Here is a 10,015-nt window from a genome sequence, read left to right as displayed (position 1 = left end):
CATCAATGGCAGGAGTAAATTCCAGTGAGCAGTCAGTAAGTCATCTATGGAAGTTTCCAGCGACCCTACAAATGGAGACATGGCTCCCAAGGCAGTTCTCCACACATAGAAAATTGATTTCTCCTGGGTAATATGTGTTCTTACTGATTATAATTTTCATGCTCAGGTTATACATGAGACAAGCTATTTCAGGAGCTCTTAAATCCATGAAACCAATTCCTGTGGTTGCTCCAGAGGTAGAATCTATAGGCGGCTGATTCTGCAGATGCCAATTACTGGGCTGGAGGCTGACCCTTGGGTCCCACCTGCCATGTGTGTAACTCTAGGACCTGGAAGAGGGTGTCTGAGGGTAGCAAAAGCCCATCAGGTAAAATGAGTCACAACCATTTGTCTTAATACCTTATTTTCTCAATGATTTGTTTCTGGTTGCATATCACCTACTGTTTTCTTATTTACCTAATGATTTTATTTAAAATATGTGTATTATAATAATTTTACTATATCATTGACGTAAGTTTAAATCATCTTAATTATAACATATTATTATAGCTCATTATCATTTACTATGTTTTCTTTTGTGCTCATTCTCATTAAATTAAATAAAAATGTATGACTTAAAAATATACTTTCTGGAGCAGTTTCAGGTTCAAAGCAAAATTTAACACAAAGTACAGAGGATTATTGTACACTACCATCCCCATAAATGCACAACCTCCCTTATTATCGACATCCTGCCTCAGAGTGCTACATTTGCTACAATCCATGAACCTACCATGAACCAACTATGCAAGGAACCAACTGTGTCAATAGTTGAGTGCATTTATGTGGGTCTGTTTCTATACTCTGTATTCTGTTTTATTGATCTATTTTTACATCAATACCACACTGCCCTGAGTAGTAGTGTACCATAGTAGTAAGTCTTTAAATCAGATAGTGTCAATCCTCCAACTTTGTTCTTCCCCTTTCAAACTGTGTTCATTATTTCAGGTCTCCATATAAACTTTAGAATTAGTTTGTCATTATCCACAGAATAAGCTGACACATTTTGACTGGGACCACGTCGAATCCATAATCAAAGCTGGAAGAACTGACATTTTGACAATATGCCATATACACATAATTCCACTTAATCTTGGGAGTGATACCCCATCCTATTCACAGGTCCAGCCATACACAGGCACAGAGTTACATGGGCATGCACACCAAGGGTGAGAACTTCTGGGCTATCTTAAGACTGTGGCCACCACACTGCTCTATATTACAGGGACTTACAGGATATAATCAATAAATGCAGTATGAGGTCCTTGATCAACCCCAGTTTGAACAAATCAGTTATAAGAAGATATCTGAGGGACACCAACTTAGTAAAGGTGATAGGAACTATTGCTAATTTTAGTGAAGTGATAATGATAGTTCAGGTATCTTGAATTAAAAAAGAAGAGTCCTATGTTGTAAAGTTGCAAGCTGACATATCTAGAAAAAAGTGCCATGATGTCTGTAATTTCGTTTAAAATATTGCTTCAAAGACAAGAATTAACGGAGACCATTATGGCAAAATGTTAATGGTTGTTCCAACCAGATGACAAATGACTTCTATGAGGTTTTCATTACAGAAAGTAAAACAATAGAGAAGTGAAAAGAAACATCAGGGCCTTGGTGCTGGTCTTTGGAGGTAGATATATGGAAGACAGAATTTTTTTAATAGCTTTTTATTTTGGAGACTTCCAGATTTGCAGTAAAGTTGTCAAGACAGTGGAGTTCCAATCTTCCCTTCACCCAGCTTCCCCAATGTTATCTTAGCCAACCGGCATTCGCCACAACCAACACGAAGAGATGGCATCAACACGACACCTGGCATGACATACTCACTAACCCACAAACTTATTTGAATTTCACCAGCTTATCTTTTTTTAAATTTATTTTTAGTATTCTGGGACTCCATATTGCATTAAGAATTGTTTAGAATTGTGGGGAACGTGAAAGATTTTAGCATAATAAGAAAAGGTTGGTAAGTCCTGCTGGTCGCACAAAGCTTGCCTCCTCAGGTGGAGTAAGTAAAGAATGTAATTGATAGTCATCTGCTGGGTGATTACCCAAAGCAATGCAAGGGTAGGAGTTTAATAAGGTGAATGGTGACTTTATAAAGTAACATTGGAGATTGTTTATATTTGAACAAATAGACCAGAAGACCACAGAGGCCCACCACCACTACCAAAGGAAACAGCAACAAGACAGAGAAAGGAAAACAAAACAAAACACCTTTCTGATTTAAAATATTTGGCTTTTGTTTTGTCTTCTTTTTTGTTTTTGATTGTTTGTCTTGGGGTTTTGGTTTGGGCTTTCCTGTCACAAAAGATCAAGACAAATAAAATAGAAAATATTACCTATTGTTGGAGTTTTTCAGTAAATATCTGCACTCAGCAAAACTAAAACACAAGCAAGTGAGTCTCAGTTTTCTGCTTTCTGTAAGTCAGCTTAAATTTAATGAATGAAATCATTACTTTCAAAATTGGTAATGAACAAAGTCAACAGATAAGTCTGGAAATTTCTCCATTAAAAATTCTTTTTCAAGAACAATGCCTGAAGAATTAACATCTTTATTTCATTTGAAAAAAAAAAATGTATTCATACTGAATACAATATCATTACAGAGCTCTCATTTTGCTGGTCCACGTAAGACCACATCTGCCTGTGGGGGAAGGGGTGACTCCTTTAATCCTTTCCACATGTGGCTTTGACAATGGATCCTTGGGGGGTACATTTCTCAACATTGATATAAATTATAATTTCTGTCAAAAGACTGACATACTGGTTCATTTAGAAAGGTTTATTTTTGAATTCAAGATAGGTTTGGCAGGTTTTCACACAAGTCACATTCTCAGAGACTATCATATTTGGAATCTGAGAGTTTATCTTGCTGGAGATGTGAATTTAAAACTTGCTGGTGTGAATTTGAAGCCTGCTTGCTTTGCAGGTGCAGCAGCTTGACAAGGAGTTGTCAACTGTCCTATAAAAAAGTCACATTGCTTTGGACAATACACAAACCTCACCTGCAAGCCTTGTGAACCTCTGGGTTGAGTAAAAGGAGACTTCATGTGGTTCTTACATTGTACAAAACCAGCAGAATGGCTTTTATCTTCAGGCCTGGCACTAAGATACTATTCTGTCAAGACTGGCATCTTTGTGAATTCCTAGTGTTTGTTTCCCCATTCTGATCCCATGTCCATATGAGAAGCAAAAACTGGCATAATAATTAAAATTACAATACAAGAGAACTATTAGGGGGGTCTCCCCTATTCTCTGGAAAGTTAGATAAAATTTGATGAAATGCTCAATTCTATGTTTCTGTGGAATCCCAGTACTTTCCTCCAAACTCATGAAATTTTCCAGATGATAGAAAATCTCATAATCTTCCTAGATGAGAATTTCTGTTTCTTCATTTCATAGATCACTTTGTATCCATGATACATATATATTAAGTCATAAATGAAACTAATTCCCTTCCTCAACTTCAACAATCAAGCTAATGAGGAAATAGCAAGATTGTCATAGCAATGCTGGGCCACAAAATATGAAAATAGACAAGTGGACATCTTGGAAATGTAAAATGGCATTGAAATGAAAACCAGGTAAACCTCAAAAGAGATGAGTAGAAAATTACCAGAATTAGTCAATTATAATAGAATTAATGATTTTAACATTTATTCTGAAAGAAATTGTCATTTATTCTGAAATGAGGTTTAAAGTAATGTAGCTAGAATAAGGACTATACTCTGAACACAGTACAGTGATATTAAGAAACAGAAAGTTAAATAAAAGGTTTAAGAGAGATTGAAAATGTCACTCAAGATAGACCAATTAAGTTACTGGAGTTTGAAAAGTAGAGAATAGAAAGAAAGGGGCATTATTCCATCTTGTCTGCCTAATTCCAAAACACAATACATCAATTAATTTTGAAATAACTACGCACTCTGTTCTTCCTCAGTTCATTTTGTTCTTGACCTGGCAATGAGATCTCCTCTGCATTTCCTTATGATCTGTACTATGTCTCTCTTTTCTTGTAGATTTCTTTTCTGTCAGTAGAAGTTAAAAGGAAATAATGTTGCTCAAAGTGTGCTATACAAAAGATATTGCCAGAGGCTGTGATAAAACACACAAATCCACAGTCAAACAAGTTGGGAAATCGGTCCACCTATGAAAGGCTATGGGAACTTCCACAGCAAAGAAACATGCCTGGCCTAATTGTAAGTCATGTTCTGAAATGACTTCATTTTGGAACTTCTTTTTCACTTGTAAAATTGAATGATGCCAGAACTTCCAGCTCTAACGGAGGAAGGAAGAAGGTCTGCCACTCCCTCCCCACAAAAACAGCTATAAATGAGCAAAAGTAACAAAACAATTCTTTTGGACATCTGGGAAATCAACCAGAGTCTTGAAACAATCTGAGAATTGTCCTTTCTCGGAAAAGTGCTAAGTCTGGGGTCAGAACAGAGGAATCGCAGGTGCTCTAGCTCGGGGCTCAGTGGGTGCAGACAGGCTGACATGAAGTGGCAGGCAGTGGCAACCACCAACTTCTCTCTCATGGTAAACAGAGCTCGCTGGCAGAAAGAAAGTCTCCAGTTAACCACAAATACAGCAGATCCTGAGGCTGTCTTCAGGCATGGAAAAGAGGGGAATGAGCAAGCACAATGTATAAACCAGGCTTGGAAACATCCCGAACCTTGAACTTGCTCTTCCAAACCCACAGACATTGGCAGAGATAAATACCTCATGGGCTTGAGGTCTTGGAGCACAATCTGCTCAAGCTTAGATTAAGCAATGTGGATACAGGGAAGTCAGAATTGTAAATTAAGAACATAAAAATATTTTGAGCTGAGACATCAGCTTCTGCATGCCACAGAACTCATAGAGTCTGTAAAGACAGGATAATAAACAGAGAAACCAGCAAGTGAACAAAACCAATAATAACAGCAACCGAAGAGGAAAGTCGGAATCGATCTCTGGTACATTATGTCAACTGTTCAGTTTTTAACCAAAACTAGGAGACATGAAAGAAAGAGGGATCCATGGCCCGTGCTCAAAATGAAAGGGAACAAATCTGCTCATGTATGCCCAGATGTTATACTTGTAGGAGAGACTTAAAGCAGCCATGACAAGTCTGTTCAAGCAAGTGAAGGAAACCAGACATAAGGAATTATAGTGTGAAAATAATCTCTGTTTCAATAAACCAGTAGAGAGTCTAAAAGGAATACAATTTATTTGTTACAAAAATGATCTAAGGGAATTTCTGCATTTGGATAAGAATAATAACTGAAATGAAAAAAATCACCTAAGGGGCTCAACATCAAATCAAGATAGCAGAAAGAAAAGCAGGGAAATAGAATCTAGATAAACAACAACTAGCTTATCTACAGAACATGGGAAATGACAGAATAAATCCCAACAGGAGAAACTCACAGGAACCCATTGAGTGCACCAACCTGTCATACAAGTCTCAAAGGAGAGAACAGAGAAGAAATGTAGAAAACATATTCCAAGAATGAATGGCTAACAACATACCAAGAATCTCAACAAATTCCACGGAAAATAAATATAAAGAGATCCTCACCTAGGCACATCATAGTCAAAGATACAATCAAAGTTAAAGAGAAAATCATAGAAGCAGAAGAGAAAGGAAGAAAAGAAGAAAGAAAGAAAGAAAGAAAGAAAGAAAGAAAGAAAGAGACTAATGACTTATCACATACAGAGAAGTATCAATGGATTCATCATGGCTGATGGACATCTAACCAGACACAACGTAAGGCAGAGAATATTGGAATGCCATGTCCAAAGTGCTGGGGGACAAGTGGGATAGTCCACCAAGAATTCTATTTCCAGAAAAAGGATCCTTCAAAATCAAAAGTGAAATAGAGATATTTCCAGATAATGGAGTGATAGAGTTTATTGCCATCAAAAAGGATATACTAGAAATATTAAAGAAGACTTGTTGTCTGGGAAAAAAGAATTATATCAGATGGCAACTTGAAGCCATGGGAAGGAAAAAAAAAAAAAAGCCATGAGAATGGTAAATGTGTGGGTTAGTATAAATATTCTATAAGCGATGTTTTTCTCATTTCTTCTCTTAACTATGTTAAAAAGCATGAGATTGTACAAGTATGTACAAGTGATAATAATAACAGTATTATTAGACTTACACAAAAATGGAATACATATGGCAATGGTAGCACAGAGGTGGGTATGCAAATGCATCTATATTAGAGAAAAAGTTTCTGTATTTTGTCAAAATTAAGTTCTTGCTAATCTGACCTAGGTTGTGAAAATTGGGAAATATTGTAATCCCTATAGTAACCACTAAAAACACAAACAAACAAACAAACAAAACCCTCAAAAACATAGTTAAGAATCAACACAGTCTTTAAAATGCCGCAGTGAAATAAATTTATTACAAAAGGTGGTGGCGAGCAGAAAGACAGAGGATCAAAAGACGGGATGTTTTCTGACTTCAACAGAACTAGAAATTGATGCAAAAAGAAAGATGGTAAACCTAAACATATGTGGAAATTAAAGAACTCACTTCTAAATGACCATTCAAAAAATTTCACAAGAGAGTTTGGAAAAGATCTTAAACTGAATGAAAGTAAAAACATGACCTATCCTAATTTATGGGGTACAGTTTCTGCAGGGTTGAGAGAAAAACCTATGTATGTAAATGCTAATGTTAGGGAAACAGTAAGGCTCAAATCAACCACCTAAGCTTCCCCTCAAGAAACTAGAAAAATATGTAATAAAAGTCCAACTGTTTGATGTTCCACTACTGATAACACTTATATCTCACCGTCCAAGTTCCCCCGCTGCCTGCCATCTGGACAAGCTGGTAAGAAAGTCCCCGTGCTCCTTCCTTTGTGCCCATGGGGAGTTGAAATACACCTGAACATCCACACCCAAGCCCCAGACCCTAGGCACTGTCAGAACCGCAGGCCAGTCTTCTCTTCCTGGTTTTCTCCAGCAATTCTCATTCCTGCCAGGGAGCCTCCTTTCCTTCTGAGAAAGCTTCATTATGCTAGTAATAGACACTTCAGCTCCTCATGGTGGATCCCTGTGGCATCATCAGTTTTGACATCCAGACCAAATTTGGGGTGCAGAGAAAATAAAATGGAGTTCCGTTGAGGGGAGGAATGCAGTTAGTAGGACACAGGCAGCCTGGATGAGGAGGAACCAGAGGTCACTCTGGAAGGATGGCAGTGTGTGTGGGGCCACAAAGTAGAACTGAATCTCAGACAGAGAGTACCCAGGGGTTCACAGGAAGTGCTGAATGTGGCATTTTACCTGACCTCCTCTACTGGGCAGGAGGGAAACTCACAACCACCAAGAGAAGCTCCTAACATTTGGCTTATCTTAACAGATTGATTCTTATGTTGCTGTAGCTTAAGAAATGTAAGCAATGCAAAGCTACATTTTTTTTGTTTGTTTGTTGTTTGTTTTTTTGTTTTCCAGTGTTCCAAGATTCATTGTTTATGCACCACACCCAGTGCTCCATGCAATCTGTGCCCTCCTTAATACCCACCACCAGGCTCACCCACCCCCCACCCTTCTCCCTTCCAAAACCCTCAGTTTGTTTCTTCGAGTCCACAGTCTCTCTTGGTTCATGTCCCTCTCCAATTTATGCCAATTCACTTCTCCTTTCCTTCTCCCAATGTCCTCTGTGCTATTCCTTATGCTCCACAAGTAAGTGGAACCTTATGATAATTAACTTTCTCTGAGTGACTTATTTCACTCAGCATAATCTCCTCCAGTCCCATCTATGTTGATACAAAAGTTGAGTATTCATCATATCTGATGGAGGCATAATACTCCATTGTATATATAGACCATATCTTCCTTATCCATTCATCTGTTGAAGGGCATCTTGGCTCTTTCCACAGTTTGGTTATGGTGGCCATTGCTGCTATGAATGTTGGGGTACAGATGGCCCTTCTTTTCACTACATCTGTATATAGATGTGCAGATATCCAGAAGTGCAATTGCAGGTCCATAGGGTAGCTCTATTTTTAATTTTTTGAGGAACCTCCACACTGTTTTCCAAAGTGGCTGCACCAACTTGCATTCCCACCAACAGTGTGAGAGGGTTCCCCTTTCCCCACATCCACTCCAACACACGTTTCCTGCCCTGTTCATTTTGGCCATTCTAACTGGTGTAAAGTAGATAACTGGTGTAAATTATCTCAATGTGGTTTTGATTTGAATCTCCCTGATGGCTAATGATGATGAACATTTTTTCTGGAGTCTGTTCGCCATTTGTATGTCTTCTTTGGAGAATTGTCTGTTCATGTCTTCTGCCCATTTTTTGATATGATTATCTGTTTTTTGGGTGTGGAGTTTTAGCAGTTCTTTATAAATCTTGGATATCAGCTCTTCATCTGTAGTGTTATTTGTGAATATCTTCTGCCATTCTGTGGGCTGCCTCTTCATTTTGTTGACTGCTTCCTTTGCTGTGCAGAAGCTTTTGATCTTGATGAAGTCCCAAAAGTTCATTTTCACTTTTGTTTCCTTTGCCTTTGGAGACCTGTCTTGAAAGAAGTTGCTGTGGTCAGTGTCAAAGAAGTTACTGCCTATGTTCTCCTCTAGGATTTTGATAGATTCCTGCCTCATGTTGAAGTCTTTGATCCATTTCGAGTTTATCTTTGTGTGTGGTGTAAAAGAGTGGTCAAGTTTCATTCTTCTATACATAGCTGTCCAGTTTTCCCAGCACCATTTACTGAAGAAACTGTCTTTTTTCCAATAGATATTTTTTCCTCCTTTGTCAAGATTATTTGACCATAGAGTTGGGGGTCCATATCTGAGCTCTATATATGAGCTCTCTACTCCACTCCCCTGGTCTATGTGTCTGTTTTTGTGCCAGTACCATGCTGTCTTGGAGATCACAGCTTTGTAGTAAAGTTTGAAATCAGGTAAGATGATGCTTCCAGCTTTGTTTTTCTTTTTCAACATTTCCTTAGTGATTCAGGGTCTTTTCTGGTTCCATATAAATTTTAGGATTATTTGTTTCAGCATTTTGAAAAATGCCGGTGGAATTTTGATCCAGATGCCATTGAAAGTATAGATTGCTCTGGGCAGTATAGACATTTTAACAATGTTTATTCTTCCAATCCATGAGCATGGAATGGTCTTCCATCTTATTGTGTCTTCAATTTCTTTCATGAGTGTTCTGTAGTTCCTTGAGTACAGATCCTTTACCTCTTCAATTAGGTTTATTCCCAGGAATCTTACGGCTTTTGGTGATCTAGTAAATGGAATCAATTCTCTACTTTCCCTTTCTATATTTTCATTGTTAGTGTATAAGAAAGCATCTGATTTCTGTGCACTGATTTCTGTATCCTGCCACATTATTGAATTGCTGTATGAGTTCTAGTAGCTTGGGGGTGGAGTCTTTTGGGTTCTCCATATAAAGTATCACACCATCTGTGAAGAGAGAGTTTGACTTCTTCTTTGCCAATTTGAATACCTTTTATTTCTTTTTGTTGTCTGATTGCTGTTGCTAGGACTTCTAGTACTATGTTGAACAACAGTGGTGAGAGTGAGCATCCTTGTCGTGTTCCTGATCTCAATGGGAAGTCTGTCTGTTTTTTCCCATTGAGAATGATATTCACTGTGGGTTTTTTGTAGATAGACTTTATGACATTGAAGAATATTCCCTCTATCCCTATACTTTGAAGAATTTTAATCAGGAATGGATGCTATATTTTGTTAAATTCTTTTTCCTGCATCAACTGAGAGGACCATGTGGTTCTTCTCTCTTCTTTTATTGATTTTTTCTGTCAGATTGATTGATCTGTGAATGTTGAACCACCCTTGCATCCCAGGGATAAATCCCACCTAGTCATCGTGGATAATCTTTTTAATGTATTGCTGGATCCTATTAGCTAGGATGTTTTTGAGAATCTTGGCATTCATATTCCTCAGGATATTGGTCTGAAATTCTCCTTTTTGATGGGGTCTTTGCCTGGTTTGGGAATCA

Source organism: Mustela lutreola, chromosome 4, assembly GCF_030435805.1.
Source record: "Mustela lutreola isolate mMusLut2 chromosome 4, mMusLut2.pri, whole genome shotgun sequence".
Lineage (NCBI taxonomy): Eukaryota > Metazoa > Chordata > Mammalia > Carnivora > Mustelidae > Mustela > Mustela lutreola.
Note: the sequence above shows the minus strand (reverse complement) of the source record.